The following is a 27675-nucleotide window of genomic DNA, read 5'->3' on the forward strand; positions in this document are numbered from 1 at the left end:
GAACCCCCCCCCCCAAAAAAAGAAACTCCTCGGTTGGTCGTAAAGAACTCGCCCAGTGCTGTGGACAATCGTGGCTCCGGCTCCTGAGCTGAGAAACTCCATGTCGGGATTTTGGGTTGTGGATGTGCCTAATTGTGACGACGTCAAGTTATTTATTTGTGAAAAGTGTTGTTTAATTTCTTGCCCCCCCCCCCACCGTCCCCCCCACCTCCCCTGCAATTGTATTCCAACTGCGCCATCGGTCGCTTTGCCGTGTCTTTGAGACGAAGAATCCCCTTTGAACTCTCTCAGAGCACAGAAGAAAGCCCACTGAAGCAGACATCACAGAACCACTTCGGAGACCTTGAGTTTGAACGTGAGAGAAAATGAGGCTACGGCCGCATTCCGCCACCCGTTTCGCTTTTTTTTTTCTTTCTACGTTCCACTTTCGAAAGCTCCGCGCGGAGTTGGATCCTCACCGTTTGTTCCGTGCCGGGCGACTGAAGCACCAATTCTAGATTTGAAGCTTTCGTGACTGCAAGGATTCATATTCTTAAAGCACCCCCCGTGCTTTTTTTCGCCGCGTGTTGTTCGGGGTGCGGTGACGCCATCGGAGAGAGCGCGATCGGAGAGATTCTCCCTCTCGCTGCAAGGTGTCCCAATGTGTCTCGTTATGTCCCCGCTACCGATCCCATTGTGGCCCCCATTATGGTCCACGTTTCTGATTGAGCACAATTCAAGATTGACAATTTTTTCCGAGCCGTGCGAGCGATGGACGCTTCCGACGCGGTCGATCCGAGCTGCGAGGTGAGCGTCAGGGCTGACCGTGCGCTCCGCGGGGTAACTGAACGGGCCACTCCCCCCTTCCGCTTCCTCCAAGACGTCTGCCCAGCGTGGAAGTGGAGAGTAGGCCAAGATGACATCTAGAGAAGGTGGGGGGGGGTGTGTGTGGGGGGGGGGGGGCTCTCTCTCTGGCATGGGAAGGCAATCGAAGGGCTGCACCACTGCACCGACGTGAGCTGTCCTGACCGTGCGATTGGTTGATTTTTCGGGATTGAAAGCCAGTGGCGGGCGGTGTCTCGCACAAAGCCGCGCTCGGTATCAAAAGGACGTCGTTCCGCTCTCTTGCGAGCTGAGTGGTGGCGGCCGAGTGAGTTGGGAGAGGGGGGGGTGATGGAGGGGGGGGGGTCACCGACGTCCACCTCATCGACCGTGCTCTCTGCATCGTCCACGGTGCGGGCGTCGAACCTTGACCGCGACTAGTGGCGGTCGAACGCGGCTGTGGCGGCCGGGGTGGCGGCCCCGCGTGTCGCCGTGCTGTAGTAATAGGGGGAACCTGCGCACGCCCAGACACAGAGACGAAGATGCGCCCGTGTAGCCTTTCGACAAAACTGCTGGGCCCAAGTGCTGTTGAGCGAGCGGCAACGCCTCGTGAAGGCTACACGGGGGAATCTGTTTTGTCTTTGTTGTGAGAACTCACCCAGAAGCCCCGAGTTGGTGAATCTCCACGTGTCGTTGTAGGTGGCGTACTGCGCGTGTGGGTACGGGTTCCCGGAGAACTCGGGCGCTTTAGAGGAGAAATCAAAACGCAACAGCATTTATTTAGTAATTTTTTGGTAATTTTTGTTCATTTTTTTCATTTGTGGCTAATTTTTTGGGTAATTTCCCCCGGCACCCTATCGCCCTCCCCTCGTCCCCTTCCCCCACCCCCCAACGTCATCGTGAACTCAACTATCTGCAGCGCGTCATCACGAGATCAATAATCTTTTCGTATATCTCTTGGGTACCACTCACTGATGGTGGGTGGTGAGTGGGCAGCGTTGAGTACTCACTGATGGTGGGTGGGTGAGTGGTAGCATTGTATATTCACTGATGGTGTTGGGTGAGTGGGTAGCGTTGAGTACTACACTGATGGTGGGTGGGTGAGTGGGCAGCGTTGAGTACTACACTGATGGTGGGTGAGTGAGTGGGCAGCATTGAGTACTACACTGATGGTGGGTGGGTGAGTGGGTAGCGTTAGGTTCTCACTGATGGTGGGTAGGTGAGTGGGTAGCGTTGAGTACTACACTGATGGTGGGTGGGTGGGTAGTGTTGTGTCCTCACTGATGGTGGGTGGGTGAGTGGGCAGCGTTGAGTACTCACTGATGGTGGGTGGGTGAGTGGGTAGCATTGTATACTCTGATGGTGGGTGGGTGAGTGGGCGTTGAGTACTACGCTGATGGTGGGTGGGTGGGTAGCGTTGAGTTCTCACTGATGGTGGGTGGGTGAGTGGGTAGCGTTGAGAACTCACTGATGGTGGTGGGTGGGTTGAGTACTACACTGATGGTGGGTGGTGAGTGGGTAGGGTTGAGTACTACACTGATGGTGGGTGGGTGGGTTGAGTACTACACTGATGGTGGGTGGGTGAGTGGGTAGGGTTAAGTTCTCACTGATGGTGGGTGGGTGGGTTGAGTACTACACTGATGGTGGGTGGGTGAGTGGGTAGCGTTGTATACTCACTGGGCACCATGCCAGCCAGTGAGGAGGTCGTGTAGCCAGCCTGCCCGCCTGGGGGTACGTGTGGCGGGTACCCGGGCAGTGTCGTGTTGCCCATTTCTCTACCTGTTGAACACACAAAGACAAAGATCCCCCGTATAGCCTTTAACAGACTGTTGGGGCAAGTGCTGCTAGCGAGTAGCACCTATGAAGGCTGAAACGGCACACGATAGAGTGGGTTGGCCAGCACCACGCCCGGCCGCCTTTGTCTCCCCAGTGACGATGTTGTCCCACTGCACCAGGTACTCATTTGAGGCTGAGTCGACCTACAGGAGGCCCAGGACCGATTCAAGTAATCGGCACTGGTGTTGGTGGCCATGAGCGGGAATCGAACTCAGGTCGGCGGGTTCGTAGCGTAGCGTGCTAACCATTGCACTACATCTCCCCATGCACGTCCCACACACACACCGTCCATAAACCACACCATCCTGTGTATCCGATTCAGACTGTCAGGGCAAGTGTTCGTGTCCAGGGTTTATGCATTGACTCCGTTCATCCATAACTCTCATGAGGACGATCCGATATGAACGAAGTTTTCCCACAACGTTGTGTTGTGAGACTCGCCCTATTGATGACTTGGAAACAAATAAAAGCAAAGAGGATGACAGTATTTGTCGATATGCAAACGCATTTGCCATGATGCTTGCTACAAAACACATTCCTGCGGAGGGAGCTGGTAGGAACGTCGGGTTGCACGGTCAATGGCCAGGGTCAACGGCGGCGTGGTGTATTCCGCAAATATGCCCGACTGTGAGGGCGGGCACAAGCCGGCGTGAGTAGGTGAAACGTTGAGTTTTATAAGGGCACCACGGGGTGACCAGCCCCTCCCTTCCACCCCCCACCCAGCCCCACCCTCCCCACCCAGCCCCTCCCCACCCAGCCCCACCCAGCCCCTCCCCACCCTCCCCTCCCCACCCAGCCCCTCCCTCCCCACCCAGCCCCTCCCTGCACGACGGACACAATAATCTCCTGTGGCTGGTGTAACCAGGAGGTTCCTACCAGTATTAACCACAATACCTTTCTGATCTCGTCAAAGGGGCATAAACCATCATCCTGCGAACTCCAGCCATCGAGCAAAGACTGTGGTCACCACATCGCGCGCTGCGCTTCAGACGCGCTTCTGCGGCCGTCTGGAACGTTCTTTCCTTCCGATATTAGGAAGCCACCGGAGCTAGGCACTTTTACATCTAGAATGCAAACTCATTTATTTTAGAGCAGTTGTTTTCGTGTGTGTTAGTTTGTGTTCTTCCTCCTGCACCTCCAATGAGCACGGTTTGGCTACGTACGGTCGAAAGAAGTTCAACGTACATACACATACAACACGGTCCGTGTCTCAGTGCGAATCAGGTGACTCCTCGTCCTTCCGCTAACCCTCGTCACCTTGCAGCAAATGCACCTTAACTGCGAATCAATACGCTCTCAATATCATCTCGATCGTACATCAATACCCGTCGATATGAAATGACTTGCTCTCCGCGCTGCCAGCACGCCAGACTCAGGCCAGGGGGCAGACGACCTCCACACCTGGGGGCCATCGTTCTCGTCAGGTGGTCTCAGGTAGTCTCAGGTGAACTCAAGCAAAGTCACGTGGCCTCAGGTGATTCCAGGTGAACTCAGGTGAACTCAAGCAAAGTCACGTGGCCTCAGGTGAACCCAGGTGAACGCAGGTGAACTCAAACAAACTCACGTGGCCTCAAGTGAACCCAGGTGAACTCAGGTGAACTCAAGCAAAGTCACGTGGACTCAGGTGAACCAGGTAAACTCAAGCAAAGTCACGTGGACTCAGGTGAACCCAGGTGAACTCAAGCAAGTCACGTTGGACTCAGGTGAACCCAGGTGAACCCAGGTGAACTCAAGCAAAGTCACGTGGACTCAGGTGAACCCAGGTAAACTCAGGTGAACTCAAGCAAAGTCACGTGGCCTCAGGTGAACCCAGGTGACTCAAGTGAACTCAAGCAAAGTCACGTGGCCTCAGGTGAACCCACGTGAACCCAGGTGAACTCAAGCAAAGTCACGTGGACTCAGGTGAACCCAGGTGAACCCAGGTAAACTCAAGCAAAGTCACGTGGACTCAGGTGAACCCAGGTGAACTCAAGCAAAGTCACGTGGACTCAGGTGAACCCAGGTGAACCCAGGTGAACTCAAGCAAAGTCACGTGGCCTCAGGTGAACCCAGGTGAACTCAGGTGAACTCAAGCAAAGTCACGTGGCCTCAGGTGAACCCAGGTGAACCCAGGTGAACTCAAACGCACGTGGCATCAGGTGAACCCAGGTGAACTCAGGTGAACTCAAACAAACTCACGTGGCCTCAGGTGAACCCAGGTGAACTCAAACAAAGTCACGTGGCCTCAGGTGAACCCAGGTGAACTCAAACAAAGTCACGTGGAATCAGGTGAACCCAGTTGAACTCAGGTGAACTCAAGCAAACTCACGTGGCCTCAGGTGAACCCAGGCGAACTCAGGTGAACTCCAGCAAAGTCACGTGGCTTCAGGTGAACCCAGGTGAACTCAGGTGAACTCAAACAAACTGACGTGGCCTCAGGTGATCCCAGGTTAACTCAGGTGAACTCAAGCAAAGTCACGTGGCCTCAGGTGAACCCAGGTGAACTCAGGTGAACTCAAGCAAAGTCACGTGGACTCAGGTGAACCCAGGTGGTTCTCAGGTGAACTCAAACAAACTCACGTGGCCTCAGGTGAACCCAGGTGGCCTCGACTCGGGTGGACGCAGGGCCTCCCACGCCGCTAATGAAGTGGCTATTGCTTGGCTCGCAAAACGAGTGCGCGATAATAATGATTCCACAGAGTTTTGAACAAATGCGCTGCGTGTTGTTGCTGTGCTTGTGCACGGCTGCTAACGCAGCAGCAGCAGCATCGGGCAATCATCAAATCATTCTACACTTAATCTCCTTGCCACCCGTCTCTCTCTTTGTATTGTGCGCGGTGCTTTCAGCGCCACAGCGCGTCGATTTGTAGCGTTTATTTTCTTTTGTTTGCTGGTGACTGTATTTCATATTGAAAATCGCCTCCGGTGCTTTTGCTGCTGGCGGCAATAAAATTTGTTTAAAAGTCAAAAGTCTCTCTCTCCTGTCCACTTCTCTCTGTTCGTGGCTGCGTCCCTCAACCGAGAGGAGGCTTCCATCCCCTCTCGTCTCTGAGCCCCTCCCATCACCTGTCCACGGGTTCTCACCTGCCACGAGTGGGTAGGCTTGGTGAGCCGTGTGAGGCCCACTCAGTCCTTTCCCGTCTTCCAGACTCCCCCCGCCTCCTCCTCCTCCTCCTGCCAGCGACAGGGGTGAGAACTCCGCGGCCTGACCCCACACGCACGCACAGAGGGCACGGGGTGAGCGGTCAACACGCGTGAGGTCATGGCGTGTGCACAAATGCATGCCGTTGCATCGGTGGCGGGGAGCGGTGGGGCAGCAGTTAGCGCGCTGCGCTACGAATTCGGCGGACCCCGAGTTCGATTCTCGCTCATGGCCACCAACACCAGTGAACCGGTCCTGGGCTTCTTCGAGGTTGACTCAGCCTAAAATGAGTGCCTGATGCGGTGTGTAAATATCGCTACTAGGGAGACAAGTGACCGGGCGTGGTGCTGGTCACCCACCCGCTTGTGTGCCATGCCGGCCTTCATAGGGTGCGCTCGCTAACAGCACTTGGCCTAACAGTCTGTTAAAGAATATATGGGGGATCTTTGTCTTTATGTAGGTGCTCCCCAGGCTATATGGGGGATCTTTAATGGACAATTTCATCCATAACAAAGGTTTTTTGGGTTTGATCGCGTAAATATAAATGTGTCGTTAAACCTCCCACCACAGATTATACAGGGTGCTTCAAAAAAATGTTGACACCTATATGGGACTATAGTTTTAATGGAAAGTAGAACGTAAATAGAACGGATAATACACTGCAACATTATAAAAAAATGTATGTTAATAGCTTCAAAAGTCAAGAGTCCTCTACTTTTTCGCCATCATTGTCAACACGTGCCTGGAATCTTCTCCAGGTGGTCTCCAGAGCCAGGAGGAGGCCCACTTCTTGTGGCATTGTTTCAAATTCTCTCAAGTGTTAACATTTTTTTGAAGCATCCTGTTTCATTGAACCAGGTGAGGACCCAGGAGGCCAGGATAAGTCCCATCGGCAAGCGAGCCCTGGGCGGGTAGTCTGCCGATAGATGGGGGTGATGATAATCTTCATTTAATTCTAGATTTGAAGCTTTCGGTTTTTTGGAATTTCTCTCACTTGATACAGCTATCGTGCTGTGACTGTTCCACCTGAAGACGGAAGCTTGTGTTGCCTCCGAAACGTCGTTATTTTTATTTTATTTTTATTTTACTTTTATTAATTTTAATGTTTACCTACGTGACTTTACCGAAAAAACCTAAGAATATGAATCTTTGCAGTCACGGAAGCTTCAAATCTAGAATGAGTTGTTCACCTTTGCCCATACTTCGCACGCCTATCACGTGTTGTATTATTTGTTGCTGTAACGTTCTAAAACTCGCGCCCCATACTGGACTTCTGTGAACAAGAGCTTTACAGCTCATCGGATTCCTCCTTCAGTATGCATATTCTGATTCTCTTCCGAGTGACGTCAAAGAATCTTTAAAGTCCGCTGTGAGTGAAGCAGACTGCGCGTCGCAGTAATTGTCAGGGGTCACTACACCCGCAGTATTAACCAGGGCGGGCCGCTGGATTTGAACCATTAGGCCACGTCATCATAATCAGCAACAGCAGCGGTGTTTAGTTTGTTGTCCTTCCCCCCGCACCTCCGATTGGCACGGTTGGCTACGTACGGTGCGAAAGAAGTCCAACGTACAGTACATACAGCAGTGACAGCAGCGTCGACAGCAGCATGCCGACATTCATTTCCAATTGAGTTGAATATTCACTCTGCTCAATTCACATGTTGGCCGTCTTCCCTCTCTCCCCCCTCGCTCTCTCCCCCATTGCTCTCTCCCCCCTCACTCTCTCCCCCCTCGCTCCCCACCTCTCTCCCCCCTCTCTCTCCACCCTCTCTCCCCCTCCCTCCCTCGCTCTCTCCCCCCTCTCTCCCCCCTCTCTCCCTCGCTCTCTCCCCCCTCACTCTCCACCCTCTCTCCCCCCTCTCTCCCCCTCTCTCCCCACTCTCTCCCCACCCTCTCTCCCCCTCTCTCCCCACTCTCTCCCCCCCCTCTCTCCCCCCTCCCTCCCTCGCTCTCTCCCCCCTCACTCTCCCCCCCTCTCTCCCCTCTCTCCCTCTCTCCCCCCTCTCTCCCCACTCTCTCCCCCCCCTCTCTCCCCCCTCCCTCCCTCGCTCTCTCCCCCCTCACTCTCCACCCTCTCTCCCCCCTCTCTTCCCCCTCTCTCCCCACTCTCTCCCCACTCTCTCCCCACTCTCTATCCCCACTCTCTCCCCCCTCTCTCCCCCCTCTCTTCCCCTCTCTCCCCACTCTCTCCCCACTCTCTCCCCACTCTCTCCCCACTCTCTCCCCCCTCTCTCCCCACTCTCTCCCCCCTCCCTCCCTCGCTCTCTCCCCCCCTCCTCTCCCCCTCCCTCCCTCGCTCCCTCCCTCGCTCTCTCCCCCCATCTCTCCCCCACTGCACACCCACCCTCCCCCCCACGAACCTCGACGCTAATTAGTGATGAGGCTTGGCACTCATTATCGGCGCGACAGGCCTGATGGATCGCCGCGCGCGTGAGCGCGGAAATTAAAATGAAGTCAATTACAGGAGAGAGAGTGAGAGAGAGTGAGAGTGAGACTGAGCGAGAGTGTAAAGGAGAGTGAGAGAGTGAGACTGAGTGAGAGTGAGACTGAGTGAGAGAGTTGTGAGAGTGAAGACTGAGTGAAGGAGAGTGTGAGAGAGTGAGAGAGTGTGAGAGTGGGACTGAGTGAAGGAGAGTGAGAGAGAGTGAGACTGAGTGAAGGAGAGTGAGAGAGTGAGAGAATGAACTGAGTGAGAATGAGTGAAGGAGAGGAGAGAGTGTGAGAGTGAGACTGAGTGAAGGAGAGTGGAGAGTGAGACTGAGTGGAGAATGAGTGAAGGAGAGTGAGAGAGAGTGAGAGAGTGAAGACTGAGTGAGAGTGCAAAGGAGAGTGAGAGAGTGGAGACTGATTGAAGGAGAGTGAGAGAGTGAGAGAGTGAGACTGAGTGATAGAGTAAAGGAGAGTGAGAGAGTGTGAGGGTGAGTGAGTGAGAGAGTGAGACTGAGTGAGAGAGTGTGAGGGTGAGTTGAGTGAGAGAGTGAGACTGAGTGAGAGTGTAAAGGAGAGTGACGAGGTGAGTAAGGGGATGGACAGAGAGTGAGGTGAGCCAAGGAGGGAGTGAGAGGGTGAGGGAGTGTGAGAGAGTGAGTGAGCCAAGGAGGGAGTGAGAGGGTGAGGTGAGTGTGAGAGAGTGAAGAGTAAACGTGGGAGTGAGACAGCCTAAGAGTGAGTGATCCAAGGAGGGAATGAGAGAGTGAGAGAGTGTGAGACTGAGTGAGACGGTAAAGCAGTGACTGAGAGAGAAGGGGAGTGAGCGAGAGGGCGAGTGAGTGAGCGAGACAATGAGAGGGGCACAGAGTGCCTAAGAGACAGCGAGCCTGCGAGTGAGGCTGGGTGGCTGAGTCGGTGGTTGTGGATCTGGGGAGGGAGTGAGAGATGAACTGGTGGGGGGGGGGGGGGCGGGGGTGTTAGGGTTGTGGTTGTTGTTTTTGTTGGTGGTGTGGTTGTTGTTGTTGGTGGTGTTGTGGTGGTGTGCCGACTGGGATGCGCTCGGGGTTGGGGGTTCTGTGTGTCTGGCTCTGTTGGGGGGGGGGCATGCGAATGAGTGAGGGATGCTGCACGATGGTGTGTGGGTGGTGGGTGGTGTGGGCAGGAGGAGGAGGGGGGGTCTGGGGTGCGGTGGGCAGGAGGGGGAAGAGGGGGGGTCTGGGGTGGCGAGCTGCATACCCACAGACGCCCCGCGGGAGACCCGTGCCGCTCGTTATTAATAGACTCTCTCGTTCCGCTAATGGGTTTATGAGGCCAAACGGTCGCTTATCACCCCTTTGAGGAACCACCCCTCCCCTCCTCCAACCCCTCTTAACCCCCCACCCCCCATCCCATGGAACCCCGGTTGGTCTCAGGTGGCGACCTCTCTTCAATACAAGGGCCCCAGCAGGACATCTGCTACGATTGCGGGGACAGCCATTAACCAGGAGCGATACCACGAAATGCGCGTGTGTGTGTTCTGTGCGTACGTTGAACCTTGAGGCCTCGTGGCCTCAAGGTGCACATGGCCTGGCACAGGCGTCGTGGTGACGTCACCGCCACTTAGCGGCAGTTGTTTGTTGTTGAACTTCTTTCGCACCGTACGTAATCGGAGGTGTAGGGGAAGGACAAACAAACTAAACACGAAAAAGAAGTTAGAAATAAATTAGTTCTCAATCGAGATGATTAGAAGTGCATAGCTCCGGTCGTTTCTTAATAAGTGGAGGAAGAGCGTCGCGTGGTGTGCGTGGTAGTAGGACATCGTATCTCGCCAAACTTTACCGTTCCATTCTTTTTGGGGAAATTGTTTTCCGCTTAAACGCGTTTTTTAGTTTATCGCGGCACTTTTCGGGAACGCATCTACCTCGTTAAACTAGGACCTACTTAAGCATCGCATTGTGTAACATTGAATTGTACCCGTGGTGGCTAGGCACGTGTCCTGTAGTCCAGCACTGACAGGAGAATGTGGTACAGCAAAGCAAGAAACGTGGACTCCGTCTGTTACATCTGTACGGGATAGAGTTTCCTCCAACACAATCAATTTGTTGGTGGCATTGGCTCAACGCGAGACTCCCGCTGCTGCTGCCTGCTGGGGCAAGTGCTGTCAGCGAGTAGCACCTATGAAGGCCGGCAACGCCACACGAGATTGTGTGGGCGTCCAACATCACCTTGCCCAGCCGCCTTTTTCTCCCTAGTGGCGATGTTTATCATCACCAGGTGCTCATTTGAGGCTGAGTGCACCTAGAGGACAGGCCCATGAACGGTTCAAATAATCGTCACCGGTGTTGGTTGCCGTGAGCGGGAATCGAACTCGGGTTCGCAGAAAATAGGATCGCGGATAATAGGATCGCGGATCGTAGATAGTAGGATTGCGGATAGTAGGATCGCGGAAAATAGGATTGCAGATAGTAGGATCGCGGATCATAGATAGTAGATTGCAGATAGTAGGATCGCAGATGGTAGGATCGCGGATAATAGGATAGCGGATAGTAGGATCGCAGATAGTAGGATTTCAGATAGTAGGATCGTGGATAATAGGATAGCGGATAGTAGATCGCAGATAGTAGGATCGCAGATAGTAGGATCGCAGATAGTAGGATTGCGGATAGTAGGATTGCAGATAGTAGGATCGCAGATAGTAGGATTGCAGATAGTAGGATCACGGATAATAGGATTGCGGATAGTAGGATTGCAGATAGTATGATTGCGGATAGTAGGATCGCAGATAGTAAGATTTCAGATAGTAGGATCGCGGATAATAGGATAGCGGATAGTAGATCGCAGATAGTAGGATCGCAGATAGTAGGATCGCAGATAGTAGAATTGCAGATAGTAGGATCGCGGATAATAGGATTGCGGATAGTAGGATCGCAGATAATAGGGTTGCGGATAGTAGGATCGCAGATAGTAGGATCGCAGATAGTAGAATTGCAGATAGTAGGATCGCGGATAATAGGATAGCAGATAGTAGGGTCTGTGCCGTCTGGCACCTGCTCGGCCTTGACGGGCTCGCCGGAGGCTGCGGCGGCGGAGTTGGTGAAGGGCTCCTGGTAGTGGTGCTGGCGCTCGAAGGCGCGCTCCAGCGCCTCCAGCTGCTGCTGGGCGAAGGCGTCGACACGCAGCTGCTTGCGGCCTCCCGCGTGGGGCACCCCCCCACAGCGCCCCTCGCCCCGTGCAGCGCCGCGTCCACTGCGGGTGTGGGGGAGACACGGGTGTGTGTGGGTGAGGTGTGTGGGTGAGGTGTGTGGGTGAGGTGTGTGGGTGAGGTGTGTGAGTGACACACAGGTGAGTGATACAGGTGTGTGGGTGAGGTGGTGGGTGACACACAGGTGAGTGATACAGGTGTGTGTGGGTGAGGTGTGTTGGTGAGGCACGGTGTGTGTGGGTGTGTGGTGGGTGAGGTGAGTGAGTGAGGTGTGTGGGTGAGGTGTGTGGGTGAGGCACGGGTGTGTGGGTGAGGTGTGTGGGTGAGGTGTGGGGTGAGGCACGGGTGTGGTGGGTGAGGTGAGTGTGTGAGGTGTGTGGGTGATGTGGGTGAGGTGTGGGTGAGGCATGGGTGAGTGAGACAGGTGTGTGGGTGAGGTGTGAGAGTCACACAGGTGAGGGAGCCACAGGTGTGTGGGTGAGGTGTGTGGGTGAGGTGTGTGAGTCACACAGGTGAGTGAGCCACAGGTGTGGTGAGGTGTGTGAGTGAGGTGTGTGAGTGACACACAGGTGAGTGAGACAGGTGAGTGAGTGAGCTCCAGGTGTGTGGGCGAGACGTCAGGATGCATCGTCTGTTTTCTTGTATCGCTTCTGCAAGTCATCGTCTCGCTTGGCCTGCACCTTTGCTGTCGCGTAAGTCACCGGAGTTGCTCTCGACGAGTGAGGAACCGCGTCGCGTTAAAGAGGCGTCCATTAATCGTGGGACGCGGTACGTTTGTATCAAAAAATAAAAATGCTCGCTTTTCCTTCTTGTCCACGAGCGCGATCCCACCCCCTCCCTCCCTCCCCCCTCCCAGCGCTGAACTGCGATTCTCCAAGCCGCTCGCCCCAATCGGCGAATTCCCCGGCTGATCTGTGACGTCACCACCTACTGTGACGCGTCACACGCCCCTAACTGTGACGCGCGTCGCCCGCGTGCTCGAGTCAGCCGCTGCGCCATCGTAGCCAACGGCAAAGGAAGAAAAAAAAAACAACCAGGGGTGGGGTGGGGGGTGGTGACGCCGCTAATCATATTTGACGTCGTGACATCTTTAGGGCCGTAACAATCTACGCATCCAACCCGTAGCGCCGCGCCCCCGTGGTGTGATGGGGTGGAGCGGGGGCGAGGGGGAATGGCATCGGCAGTGATTGGGCTACAGTCTTGAGTGCGCAGGCGGTGAACCTGCGTCGTTGCCTATGAGTTGGAGGGGTGCCAGGTGGCTGCAGGATATATTTTGTAAACCCCTTGCCTGCTGGGCAATGTTGGTCTGTTAATCCGATTGGATGATTGACTAAGACAGCTGTTCATCTGTGCGCGGAGATGCTGAGCTGAGCTCTGCTTGTACACAGAATTCTCCGCGGCAAAGAAAAATGAGTTCGTGGCGTGGCACGGCTGTTTGCGTTGAAAATGGTCCAATGGATGCAATGGGCGTGCTCTTGCCAATAACATCTGGCAATCCAGCTGACGTTGTTCACTTCACTAACAAGCGTGACTGCTGATGAGACCGAGGATGCTTCGACAAATGCTGCGTCATAATACGTGGCCGAGAGAGCCTATGGACAAAAGCATGGCTTTACTTTTAGACAGAATAGAGTTGTGTTCAATATTCTTAGGTTTTTTTTTCGGTGAAGTCTACGTGCTGTGACGGTTCCACCTGACGACGGAAGCTTGTGTTGCCTCCGAAACGTCGTGATTTTTATTTTATTTTAATTTTACTTTCATTAATTTATTTTTTTTACCTACGTGACTTTACCGAAAAAAAACCTAAGAATATGAACCTTGCAGTCACGAAAGCTTCAAATCTAGAATTAGAGTTGTGTTCCTATGTCACGAAACTCATCGTTGAGGGCCATTATGTAGGATGTCAATGGCTAAAGAGAGAACGCATCCTGCACACAATTAGTCTCTACACGTCAATTGTGTTTACACAATCAGCTGCACGGGTTTCAACATGCAGCGTCTCATCAGCAGTCTGACTTCCTTGAAAGCAATGCTGGCGAAAACTGCCCGATGTTCATATGCGAGAGGATCTGCTGAGACGTGTAAAGCAATTGGTGATGCCGCTTGTGTTGGCAGTGGTGCGAATATCAAAAATCGGTGGGCTAAAGCAGTGACATATTTGCCTTGTGTCAACGTGACACTTTTTGCTGATTGGCCGTGTCGGGTGGTGGAGGGTTACGACACATTATAAATAACGCGATCTAACCCAAAAATGTTGATTGTGAATATCAATATCTCCCGCAACGCGTTCGCCAATACCGACACTGCGTGTGTGGCATTACAAGGAAAAAACACACGTAATATTGTAGACGACGTTTCGGGCAATGGGCCTGTTTCTATAGCACACAAATCGATGAGTAACTATTCACACCGGCAATTAACAACGGGCCATCAGAAAGCTTGTTTTAAAAACCGAATTCTTATCAGGCCCCACGAAGTAACGTCCAATCTCCAACTCTACAGCCCACTATGTATCTATGGCCTCTCTATTCATGCGCTATGAAGAAGGGTCATTGTCCGAAACGTCGCCTATTATATATTGGATTCATTTTAAGGCAACACGTGTTTTGCTCATTCTGCCTTCCATGGGTATCGTAGAATCCACTCCTGAGTGCAGTCGATAATGCTTTCTAGGAAAATGTTTTATATTTGTATAAATATTTTTAACATGAAGTAATGTTTACCGTCTGTATTATTATTAGCGCTATTACTGATGCCCAAATGAAGCCCTCATATTGCTCACACGAAAGAAATAACGCTGCCGGGAACGCATCCCAGATAATGACCCCTTTTAGCTCTCATTCGGTTAGGAACGCGCGTCTCGAGCGCTAAGCGAGGTCTGCCTGTGTGTTCACTCTATACACATTAGTTTCCATGGCAATGCGTAATGGGTTTGTGTGCGATATTACAATGACAAGCGGCTTGTCCACACCCCAACCATCCAGTTATCCATCCCGCTCCCCCCACCCTTTCCCTAACCCTCCCCTCACCATCACAATTCAGAAATTCGATTCAATTCGAGAACCAATCGATGTGGTAGCATCGGTCATCGATACTTTTATCGCGATTCATTCATTCTCCGCACACCCACCCACGCAGAGAGAGAGAGAGCGAGAGAGCAAGAGAGAAAAGAAAGATTGTAACTTCACACACGGCCCCCTAACCCACAACAAAACACCCACCCCGCCCCTACGCATCACCCAGAATCTGCGCCGTCCGTCTGGGCGATGGCGAGGCGCCTTGCGGGAGAGTTTCTGCCGCAGCTGCTCTGGCTCAGAGGGTCCACAGTGAATTCGCGTGCAGGGCACTTCGCAAATTGTGGTGGTGGGTGGGGGGGAACGCGCTCCGATCGTCTATTCAGAGTCTTTGCGGTCACCCCCCCCCCCCCATCTCTACTCCCTTCCTCTCTTCATATCTCTCTCACCCTCTCCTTTTTAAAATCCTTTATATTAAGTTCGCGTGCTTGCTTGCTTGCTTAGGGACCGTGCAATCTTTCGGTCGTTTTTAACCCACTTCCCGTGATCCAATTGAGCTGACATTTTGCAGACAGACTCGTTGTGCGTGACAATTAATGTTGGTGTAAATTTTTGTTCCAAATTTTCCACTTTTTAGGACAAAAATATTATATTTAATTACCAATTGCTTAATGGTGCAATGCAATCATCTGACCCATAGGTGGCAGCCATCTCAAGCCAGAGGACGAGAGGACTCGAGCCGCGACGCATATAAAGGATTTATAGTGAAAAACTTTGTTTTTACGGGTATACTTATTTTGTTTTGTGCGCGGTGCTTTTAGCGCCACAGCGCGTCGATTTTTAGCGTTTATTTTCATTTGTTTGCTGGTGACTTTGTGTATTTCATATTGAAATCGCCTCCAGTGCAATTGCTGCTGGTGGCAATAAAGTTGTTTACAAAGTCAAAAAGTCTCTAATTCTCCTAGCCGTGCATTACACAACTTCGCTTCGCAAACCCTCCCTAGAGCAGATCGAGGCGGCAGCTGCATTGAAGTAAATAATTTACCATCGTCATCATCATCATCATCTTGTGTCACTGTAATCGGGCATGATCTATCCGCTGCTGGATGAAAGGCATTTGCAATACCAGTCGCCACCCTTTCATGGTCCAGCGATTCCCACAACGCGTCTCGATCTCATCGCTCCATCTCCACGGGCGTCTCGTCCCGCTCCTGAGACGTTTTCTCGCGGTGTCTTTGACTGCCACTGCGTCCCCGGTCTCGCCCATCGCGGATGCCGTCAATGGGCTCGGCAACACGCGGCTCTTTCAGGGCTGCCTCGTGACGTTATTGATCAAGGAACCGCCGCTCGTGTTCACACGAGGGCGCCGCGGTGGCGAGATATATGTAGGCGGTTGTGGGTTCGATCCCGACCCTGAAGCCTGCTTGCTGTATACTTAGAGTTTGCGTCTCTCTAACCACGTGACTTTTCTTTTGTATGTGCGCGGTTGCTTTCAGCGCCACAGCGCGTCGATTTGTAGCGTTTGTTTCTTTTGTTTGCTGGTGACTGTATTTCATATTGAAATCGCCTCCAGTGCTTTTGCTGCTGGCGGTAATAAAAGTTGTTTAAAAGTCAAGTCTCTCTCTCCCCGTGGTCGCGTGGATTTTTCTCCGGGTCCTCCGGTTTTCCCCTCCACGTGTAGAAACATGCGTTTAGAGTATTTGGCTGCTATACATTTCCACGTGACGAGCCACTTCGTTAGGATATTATTCGTGGCCAGGTTGCTTCTGAAAAAGAGCTGTATAGCTCAGTGAACCCGTACTTAGTACAAATGTAATTAAAAGTAAATAGTAATCTGAGAATAGGTTTTAACCCTTTTTTCTGGCAACAAAACAGCCGTTAAGTTGTTAAAACACCAAACTGAAACCTTTTACAAGGAATCATGTCTGCATTAACCACAATACTTGTGGTCAGAATGCGTCCTCTGGTCTAACACCATTTAAGACGAGGCTCAAAGAAAGCTGTCTCTGGTGTGGACCAATCAGTTTCAAGGACAATGCATATATTATCAGAGTATCTTTTTTGTTTGCATTCTGACCACAAGTATTGTGGTTAATGCAGACATGATTCCTTGTAAAAGGTTTCAGTTTGGTTGTTTTAACAACTTAACACCTGTTTTGTTGCCAGATGAAAGGGAAAAACCTATTCTCATATTTTGGTACTGGCAAAGGAGGCCCCATGATTTTAAAGTAAATAGTCATCTGCACACTCGAGACTGCAGGCCACGCAACGCCACACTCGCTCATTCGTCAGGGGCCTTCCCCGTAAGTTCAAAGCAAAGGACTCGGTGCCAAGCCGATGAATGTTTTTTTTATTCCCTTCTCTGTAATTGATACCGGGCTAGCAGGAGACGCGGGGCTGCGGGTGGCGATTCCGATTCATGGAGGGGGCTGGCGTCACGAAGCGAACGACTGGGGGGGTGGAGGGGGTTCGTTGGTGGGAAAGGTATTTGGGCAGAGCGGACCCCATTATTTTTTGTTCATCGTTTTAATTTAAAAGTTGACGTCTGTTGGAGTGGCTCAAAGTCCGCACCTGTGTGCCTCTCAGCCGGCTGACAATGAATCCCGGGGCTTGCTCACCTGGTCTCTACCCCCCCCCCTCTACCCCCAATCCTCCCCCCCTACCTTACCCCCACCGGGCACCTCGAACTCTACTCGGACTGCCAAGGAATTAAAAACGGGGTTTGCGAGGAATCCACGGCGCTTCTGGATGTTCGAGTGCAGGTGGATTGCGGAGGGTGGCCGGGATTTCACGGCAGGGCACAGGGCCCGACAGCGTGTTAGAGTTTAAATTTCGATTTAAAGCTTTCGTGACTGCAGGGATTAATCTTCTTGGTTCTTTCGGTAAAGTCACGTAGAAGGGAAATATGAAACAATAAAGATGAAACATAATAAAATAATTCTTACCACGTTTCGGCCACAACGCAAGCAGCCGTCCTCAGGTGAAGAACAGGTCGTCATTCAGACGCTGTCTTTCCGAAACGTCGTGAGAATTATTTTATTGTTTTATCTTTATTATTTTATTATTCCCTTCTACGTGACTTTACCGAAAGAACCAAGAAGAAGCGTGGACGGAGGTTCAGGGCTTTTGGAACACGTCTTGGTGCATGCGATCAAGTAGAGGGGATTTTTGCGGATGGGTGAGACGCGTGTGTGGAATGGAAGCTTCTGGTAACATTTGGGAATTTCATGGCAGGATAAGGGTTCAAAACATTTGAGGTTTGGACTAGAACGTGGCTCATGGAATGTGGTCCAGACGTGATCAGGGCTAGACGCACTAATTGGGTACTAGAGGGGGACATTTTTCCTCGCAGTGGATTTGACTGGCCATCGCACAAAGACGGTCACCCCGCCCCGGACGGTTTCAGATGCGCTTCTGCGTACGTCTGGAGCGCTCTTCCTTTCCGATATTAGGAAGCCACTGAAGCGATGCACTTTTTAATCATCCAGATTGAAAGCTCATTTCTTTAGAACTGCGTTTCATGTTTAGTTTGTTGTCCTTCCCCCGGACCTCTCGATTAGCGCGGTCGGCCACGAATGTTGTGAAAGAAGTTGAACACACAGACTTACATTGTCGACCTGGTAACACTGCCTTTCTCATTTAAGCACTGCGCTCAGGAATCTGTTGACTTTCAGATAATTCTGAGCACCAAGTCAATGTACACAGTCCTCGTCTGATCCTAGTTTAGTCTCATCTCATGTACGGTAATGGCAATTGGCTCTGAATAACACAGTATACACATACACACTCGTATATGTAACAAAGACAAAAATAGCCCCAAAAAAGCCTTAACAGACTGTTGGGACAAGTGCTGTTAGCGAGCACCAATGAAGGCCGGCACGGCACACGAGGCAGTGGGTGACCAGCACCACGCCCGACCGCCTTTGTCTCCCCAGTGGCGATGTTACACACCGCACTAGGTACTCATTTGAAGCTGAGTCGACCTAGGGGAGCCCCAAGACCAGTTTGATAATCGTCACTTATGTTGGCCGTGAGTGGGAATCGAACTCGGATCGCCGGGTTCGTAGCGCAGCGTAGTGCTAACCATTTGCACTACCGCTCCCCACTCGTAGACACATATACACACCCACGACACACACATCACCCACGACACACACACACGGTACACCTAAGCACCGCGGGCGTCTCCCCGTAATTGCAGAGCAATAGCTACCTCCACCTTGCGTCGCGTAGGGATGGTTAACACTGATTGGGAGTCACCTTGGCTCGACTACAGCTGGGCATCAGGGTGGTTGCGATGAGACGCGTGATGTCAGGAGCTTCGAGTCGCTGACTCTTAGGCGAGGGCCACGCTAACCCAAGCCCTCGCCATGGGAATGGTTTCCTCGCCGCTGGCTCAGCGTGAGGAGGTGCAGCGGAGAGGGCCCAACTTTCTAGGCCCATGGAACCGGTGAAAGAAGTTGAACACACAGACTTACTCCGTCGGCTTTCGTCCTGATCTAAATAAAGATTTTGATTGTCATCGGATTCTGAGCTGCCTAACTCAAGATGGTATTCTTTTTATTTACTTACAGAGAACCATCATAGAAAAGTTGGGAACGTTAGGGGCCTGGTTGTGAGACGTAAGAACAGGGCCGGAGGGGCGATGTTGGAATTCCCTTACCGCGTAGGTTTGTCGCAGTCACTCTGCAGCACGTGGCACGGAACATCGGACATTGCGACGAGCAACGATGTTGGAATGTTTTTGTCGGGGGGGGGGGGTTGGGGGGGGGGCGTCAGGTGTGAGCTCGTACCCTCGTCTCGCTTCCTCTTGGCATCTCCGTTGGCCCGGGGGATGCCCAGGATCCCGCTGATGGAGTAGGAACTGGGCCCCAGGGAGCTCTCCACGGGCGTCATGGCCCCGCTGGACACTGCAATACACGGGGACCACACGGAGACCACATGGAGGCCACACGGGGACCATGTGGGGACAACACGGGAACCACATGGAGGCCACACGGGGACCATGTGGGGACAACACGGGGACCACATGGAGGCCATACGGGGACCATGCGGGGACAACACGGGGACCACATGGAGGCCACACAGGGACCATGTGGGGACAACACGGGGACCACATGGAGGCCACACGGGGACCACATGGAGGCCACACGGGGACCATGTGGGGACAACACGGAGACCACATGGAGGTCACACGGGGACCATGCGGTGACAACACGGGGACCACACAGAGACCACAAAGGGGTCCATGCGGGGAACCACACGGGAACCACACAGAGACCACAGAGGGGACCAGACGGAGACAAGATGAACACCACACGGAGACCACACGGGGGACACATGGAGATCACACAGTGACCATGTGGGGACAACACAGGGACCACACAGAGACCACAAAAGGGACCACACGGAGACAAAATGAAGACCACACGGAGACCACACGGGGGACACATGGTACCACGCGGTGACCACACGGGGCCCCGCGAGGACCACACGGGGACCATATGGAGACCAGATGGAGACAAAATAAAGACCACAAGGAGAGAACGTGGGGGACACTGGAGCCACGTGGTGACCACAGGGGAACATATGGAGACCACATGGAGACAAAATGAAGACCACACGGAGACCACACGGGGGACACATGGAGATCACACAGTGACACACCGGGAACGGCGCTCGGCTCTCGCAAACCAAGCACGGGTGTAGGGCCCCAGGAAGTTCGCTATCGTTTCACGACATCTCTTCTGCCATCGTCGTCATCACCATCGTCGTCGTCACCATCGCCAGTGATGGAAAATCCACTGCTGGATGAAGGCCTCCCCATCGGCACAGTAACCTCCGTGGGGTCCCGCCGCGATGTATAACACCAGCACGCGAGGAGCTGATTATATCGCTCCATCCCTGTCGGATGTCCTCTCGGATCCCATGGCTACCACTCTTGTCTCGACCATCGTCCATCATCCCTTCGAGTGACAGCTCCTGCCCAAGCCTCCCGCTTTTATTCTCAATTCGGATGAAGTCATTAATCATGCACGGGTCTCTAATCCACGTGGCCGAATGTCTTCAAATGCCCATGGTGGTGAGATATAACTACGTCGCCTGGTACACAGGAGTTGTGGGTTCGATCTTGACGCTGATGCCCTGGATATTTGGAGTGTGCGTGTCTCTCTCCTCGTGGTTACGTGGATTTTTCTCGGGTCCTCCGATTTTCCCCTTTACAAAATGTACAAACGCGCGTTTAGAGTATTGGCTGCGATACATTTCCACGTAATAAGCCACTTCGTTGAGCTATCATTTGTGGCCAGGTCGTTTATGAAAAAGAGCTATAAACTCAGTGAGCCTTATCGGGTAAAATAACAATAATTGAATTTAGTTTTATCCCGTAGCGTCCTTCACGAACCTCCTCCACAGAGGCCAATCTTGACACCGCTGGTACCAGCCGTCAGCAAGTCCACTCGGCTCCAGAACATCCTTTACGCATCGGTGGGGAACCTTTTTCTGCCAGGGCCATTTGGATTTATAACATCATTCGCGGGCCATACAAAATTATCAACTTAAAGTTAGCCCGTTATATTTGGTCAAACGTTAATCAACTCACCCCTAATGCGATGGCTGGAACTGCTTCTCTTGGCGAGGCGTGTGATGTTAGCTGGTATTGATGATGTTGCTACTCGCAACTGCTTTTCTAGGTTTGCTCTTAGATTTACTGAATTTCGAGTCCCGCCTGCGGTTGCCTTGGCAGGGCCACACCAAATGATTTCGTGGGCCTCGTACGGCCCGCGGACCGGACGTTCCCACCACTGCTTTACCGCATCACCTCCATGTCTTCTCTAGCCTGTACCGTGCCCATTTAGGCCCCTCTAACTGGCCAAACAGAAGCTGCTGGGCATGCGGGCAACGTGACCCAACCAAACACAGCTTCGCCTGCAGGGGGATCTCACAGATGGAACTGTGCTCAGATCTTTCAATGATCTGAGCTCCTCACACTATAATCGAGTCTGGTTAAACAAAGATCCCCCGTATAGCTTTAACAGACTCTAGTAGCAAGTGCTGTTAGCGAGCAGCTATGGAGGCGGAACCGTACACGAGGGGTGAGTGGCCAGCACCACGCCCGGCCGCCTTTGTCTCCCTCGTAGCGATGTTTACACCCTGCACCAGGTACTCGTTTGAGGCCGAGTCGACCTAGGGGAGGCCCAGGACCGGCTCAGATAATAATCGTCACTGGTGTTGGCTGTGAGCGGGAATCGAACCCGGGTCGCCACCACACACACACACCTATGGTGTGTCCACTGGGCAGTCCTTGTCCTGGGCTGTCTTGAGGGCTGGATGAAACGGCTGCTGCACCTTGGTCCGGATTATCCTGGGAGTGGGGGGGGGGTAGGAGGGGGGGCAGAGGCGAGAAGGAAGAGTGACAGAGGGGGGGGGGGTACCACGCCGTCTGTCATTGTCGTGGTGACCGCGAAAACGCCACGCGTCCGTGTGTAACATCACGAGCGAAAGCAAACGCGGGTTGCCCCCCTCTCTTTACGCGGGTTCCATTTGTGTGAGTCGATGCTCCTCGTGCGGAAACCTGCGCCTACCCAAAGATTCGCTGCATATGCGGGTTGATTTCACTCCTGGTATTGTTTCATATAATCGAGAAGCATTAGCAGCTCAAATGCGCTCGATAACATAGCAAAACAAACGGGAACAACATGTCGTGATTTAGTTAGCAGGGGCAGTGCATTGACCGATGAATGAGTGACCCTAACAGAGGGGCGTGGGGGGGGGTCACGAGAAGAAGGCTACAGGGGGGGACGGGACCGAGTGGAGGGGCGAGGGGAGGGAAGAGGAAAGGGATGGGCGACGGAGAAGAGGTGGCGAGGCTTTGAGGAAGGAACAGAAGGTTAAGAAGGCGGACTGCTTCATGTCAGGGGGGAGTGTTGAGTCTATGGGCAGTGTTGAGTCTATGGGCAGTGTTGAGTCTATGAGCAGTGTTGATCTTTGAGCAGTGATGCGTCCATGAGCAGTGTGAGTCTATAGGCAGTGTTGAGTCTATGGGTAGTGTTGAGTCTATGGTGAGTCTATGGGCACTGTTGAGTCTATGGGCAGTGTTGAGTCTATGGTGAGTCTATGGGCAGTGTTGAGTCTATGGGCAGTGTTGAGTCTATGGTGAGTCTATGGGCAGTGTTGAGTCTATGGTGAGTCTATGGGCAGTGTTGAGTCTATGGGCAGTGTTGAGTCTATGGGCAGTGTTGAGTCTATGGGCAGTGTTGAGTCTATGGGCAGTGTTGAGTCTATGGGCAGTGTTGAGTATGGGCAGTGTTGAGTCTATGGGCAGTGTTGAGTCTATGGGCAGTGTTGAGTCTATGGGCAGTGTTGAGTCTATGGGCAGTGTTGAGTCTATGGGCAGTGTTGAGTCTATGGTGAGTCTATGGGCAGTGTTGAGTCTATGGGCAGTGTTGAGTCTATGGGCAGTGTTGAGTCTATGGGCAGTGTTGAGTCTATGGGCAGTGTTGAGTCTATGGGCAGTGTTGAGTCTATGGGCAGTGTTGAGTCTATGGGCAGTGTTGAGTCTATGGGCAGTGTTAGTCTATGGTGGTGTTGAGTCTATGGGCAGTGTTGAGTCTATGGGCAGTGTTGAGTCTATGGCAGTGTTGAGTCTATGGGCAGTGTTGAGTCTATGGGCGTGTTGAGTCTATGGGCAGTGTTGAGTCTATGGGCAGTGTTGAGTCTATGGGCAGTGTTGAGTCTATGGGCAGTGTTGAGTCTATGGGCAGTGTTGAGTCTATGGGCAGTGTTGAGTCTATGGGCAGTGTTGAGTCTATGGGCAGTGTTGAGTCTATGGGCAGTGTTGAGTCTATGGACGGTGTTTAGTCTATGGGTGGTGTTGAGTCTATGGGCAGTGTTGAGTCTATGAGCAGTGTTCGTCTATGAGCAATGTTGAGTCTATGGGCAGTGTTGAGTCTATGGGCCGTGTTGAGTCTATGGGCAGTGTTGAGTCTATGGGCAGTGTTGAGTCTATCGGCAGTGTTGAGTCTATGGCAGTGTTGAGTCTATGGGCAGTGTTGAGTCTATGGGCAGTGTTGAGTCTATGGGCAGTGTTGAGTCTATGGCAGTGTTGAGTCTATGGGCAGTGTTGAGTCTATGGGCAGTGTTGAGTCTATGGGCAGTGTTGAGTCTATGGGCATGTTGAGTCTATGGGCAGTGTTGAGTCTTGGGCAGTGTTGAGTCTATGGGCAGTGTTGAGTCTATGGGCAGTGTTGAGTCTATGGGCAGTGTGAGTCTATGGCAGTGTTGAGTCTATGGGCAGTGTTGAGTCTATGGGCAGTGTTGAGTCTATGGGCAGTGTTGAGTCTTGTTGATGCAGTGTTGAGTCTATGGGCAGTGTTGAGTCTATGGGCAGTGTTGAGTCTATGGGCAGTGTTGAGTCTATGGGCAGTTGATCTTGGCAGTGTTGAGTCTATGGGCAGTGTTGAGTCTATGGGCAGTGTTGAGTCTATGGGCAGTGTTGAGTCTATGGGCAGTGTTGAGTCTATGGGCAGTGTTGAGTCTATGGGCAGTGTTGAGTCTATGGGCAGTGTTGAGTCTATGGGCAGTGTTGAGTCTATGGGCAGTGTTGAGTCTAGGGCAGTGTTGAGTCTATGGGCAGTGTTGAGTCTATGGGCAGTGTTGAGTCTATGGGCAGTGTTGAGTCTATGGGCAGTGTTGAGTCTATGGGCGGTGTTGAGTCTATGGTGTGTTGAGTCTATGGGCAGTGTTGAGTCTATGGGCAGTGTTGAGTCTATGGGCAGTGTTGAGTCTATGGGCAGTGTTGAGTCTATGGGCAGTGTTGAGTCTATGGGCAGTGTTGAGTCTATGGGCAGTGTTGAGTCTATGGGCAGTGTTGAGTCTATGGCGGTGTTGAGTCTATGGTGCAGTGTTGAGTCTATGGGCAGTGTTGAGTCTATGGCAGTGGTCTAGGCATGTTGAGTCTATGGGCAGTGTTGAGTCTATGGGCAGTGTTGAGTCTATGGGCAGTGTTGAGTCTATGGGCAGTGTTGAGTCTATGGGCAGTGTTGAGTCTATGGGCAGTGTTGAGTCTATGGGCAGTGTTGAGTCTATGGGCAGTGTTGAGTCTATGGGCAGTGTTGAGTCTATGGGCAGTGTTGAGTCTATGGGCAGTGTTGAGTCTATGCAGTGTTGAGTCTATGGTGGTGTTGAGTCTATGGGCAGTGTTGAGTCTATGGGCAGTGTTGTCTATGGCAGTGTTGAGTCTATGGGCAGTGTTGAGTCTATGGGCAGTGTTGAGTCTATGGGCAGTGTTGAGTCTATGGGCAGTGTTGAGTCTATGGGCAGTGTTGAGTCTATGGGCAGTGTTGAGTCTATGGGCAGTGTTGAGTCTATGGGCAGTGTTGAGTCTATGGGCAGTGTTGAGTCTATGGGCAGTGTTGAGTCTATGGGCAGTGTTGAGTCTATGGGCAGTGTTGAGTCTATGGGCAGTGTTGAGTCTATGGGCAGTGTTGAGTCTATGGGCAGTGTTGAGTCTATGGGCAGTCTGGGTTGGTTATGGCAGTTGAGTCTATGGTGGTTGAGTCTATGGGCAGTGTTGAGTCTATGGGCAGTGTTGAGTCTAGGCAGTGTTGAGTCTATGGGCAGTGTTGAGTATGGCAGTGTTGAGTCTATGGGTAGTGTTAGTCTATGGCAGTGTTGAGTCTATGGGCAGTGTTGAGTCTATGGGCAGTGTTGAGTCTATGGGCAGTGTTGAGTCTATGGGCAGTGTTGAGTCTATGGGCAGTGTTGAGTCTTGGGCAGTGTTGAGTCTATGGCAGTGTTGAGTCTATGGGCAGTGTTGAGTCATGAGCAGTGTTGAGTCTATGGGCAGTGTTGAGTCTATGGGCAGTGTTGAGTCTATGGTGCAGTGTTGAGTCTATGGGCAGTGTTGAGTCTATGGCAGTGTTGAGTCTATGGGCATGTTGAGTCTATGGCAGTGTTGAGTCTATGGGCAGTGTTGAGTCTATGGTGCAGTGTTGAGTCTATGGGCAGTATTGAGTCTATGGCAGTGTTGAGTCATGGCAGTGTTGAGTCTATGGGCAGTGTTGAGTCATGAGCAGTGTTGAGTCTATGGGCAGTGTTGAGTCTATGGACAGTGTTGAGTCCATAAGCAGTGTTGAGTCTATGGGCAGTTCAGACTTTTTATTCTTCAACAATTGTTGATGGATAGCATCGGTCTGGAAAACCCATAGGCCGACTAACTTAATAACAATCCGTATGTATGCGTAGACATAGAGCAGAGTTCTGCTTATGAAAATATAAACTATAAATATAATCCGGATAGAGCAGGAGGAAGGGGGCCCTGCAATGTCTGCGAACAATATGAATCCCCGTCACTGCGAGCGTCTTAGCCACTAATCGGGTTCTAGAGGGGACTTTATCCACCCTGACAAACAAATAAAACCACACAGCGCCACGCTGCGTCTGTTCCGTCATTGCTCGGGCCTCTATAACGTGACTTTACCGAAAGAACCAAGAAGGAATCCCTGCAGTCACGAAAGCTTTAAATCGAAATTTAAAGATATGAAAATTGTATTTTATTTTGCTAGGTAAGGCCCACTGAGCTGTCATATCGCTCTTTTTCAGAAGTAAACTGCCGACAAATGATAGCCCAACGAAGTGGTTTATCTCGTGGAAATGTACAGCAGCCAGACACTCTAAACACACGTTGACTCTCAATGTCGAGGGAACGCCGGAAGGACCCGGAGAAAAATCCACGAGACCACGGGGAGAGAAAGAGACGCAAACTCCAATCATACAACAGGCATCAGGGTCGGGATCAAACCCACGACTAACTGTGTACCAAACGAGGTAGTTAACATCTCGCCACGGTGGGGCCCCGCATATTTAAAGCGTTATTGTTGAAGAACGCGCCACAAAGTTGCAGGCTTTAATAGGTGCTCGCAAACAGCATGTGTCACATAGGCGTGCACTTGACCCCGACAGTCGATGTTAGGCTATAGGGTGTTGTGAGTGCGTGAAGGCGCTGTTATTTGGATCTTCTTGTCACGAACCCCACCAGCCCTGTCACTCCCTCCCCTACACCCAGTGCCCCCCTCCCTCATGCCCCCCCTCATGCCCGCACCCCTATCAGCCCCTTCTCCCTCCCCCACCACCACCCCCCCCCAATCTTGCAAGCCATAAATGAAGCGTTGGCCGTGATCGATACGGCAAGGATATAAAGATTTATGTGCGCGCGTGTTTGCGGCAAGCCGGGAAATTACAAGCAAATTTGCTGGAGTTATGGTGGTGGTGGTGTGGGTTGGTGAGAGTGCTAGGGAGAGAGTTGCCTGCGGAGAGAGAGAGGACACACAGCGAGAGAGAGAGACAAAGACTTCGAGAGGAGATACATAGACACGCACGAATAATGCACGCGTAAGAGAAACAAAAACAAAAAAGCTGTTAGCGAGCACCTATGAAGACCAGAACGGTACACGAGGGGGTGTGTGGCCAGTACCACGCCCGGCTGCCTTTGTCTTCCCAGTGGTAATGTTGACACACCGCACCAGGTACTAATTTGAGGCTGAGTCGACCTAGGGAAAGCCAAGCACCGTTTCAGATATTCGTCACTGGTGGTGGCCGTGAGCAGGAATCGAAACTCAGGTCACCGGGTTTGCAGCGCAGCGCGCTAACCACCACACCAGCGCTCCCCCACGAAAACAAAGATCCCTCATATAGCATTAACAGACTGTTAGCGAGCACCTATGAAGGCCGGCACGGCATGCCAGCACCGCGCCCGGCCGCAGACACACAGAGACACACACCGAGACAGACACACAGAGACACACACCGAGACAGAGACGCAGACACAGAGAGATGGGGGGAGCGGTACAGAGAGCGAGATACAGAGAGAGAGAGATTTTAGTCCGAGTGCAGTTATGCCAAACGAAGTTTGGTGGATAATAAAGTCGCTGGCATCGCTCGAACACATGATGCACATTGTGACTCAACGCCGCGTTTACAATGAAATTCAGTTCTGGTTTATATAGAAACACATAGACACTCACTCACACACCCATACACTCACTCACACACCCATACACTAACTCACACAGTCACTAACTCACACACACAGATATTTACTCACTCACACACACTTACTCACACACACACAGACATCAACTCACACACACAGACACGTACACACACAGACACTTACCCACTCACACACACAGACACTAACTCACACACATACACTAACTCACACAGTCACTAATTCACACACACACTATCTCACACACACAGACACGTACACACACAGACAATAACTCACACAC

General features: G+C 52.2%; 1 pseudogene; it reads right to left on the bottom strand.

Annotated features, from left to right (window-relative positions):
• Positions 1-1198: 1198 nt before the first annotated feature.
• Positions 1199-21746, bottom strand: LOC133339258 (paired box protein Pax-2a-like; annotated as a pseudogene).
• Between the last annotated feature and the right edge of the window lie 5929 nt (positions 21747-27675).

Source organism: Lethenteron reissneri, unplaced genomic scaffold, assembly GCF_015708825.2.
Source record: "Lethenteron reissneri isolate LAM-NWPU_2019-01 unplaced genomic scaffold, ASM1570882v1 scaffold_1708, whole genome shotgun sequence".
Lineage (NCBI taxonomy): Eukaryota > Metazoa > Chordata > Hyperoartia > Petromyzontiformes > Petromyzontidae > Lethenteron > Lethenteron reissneri.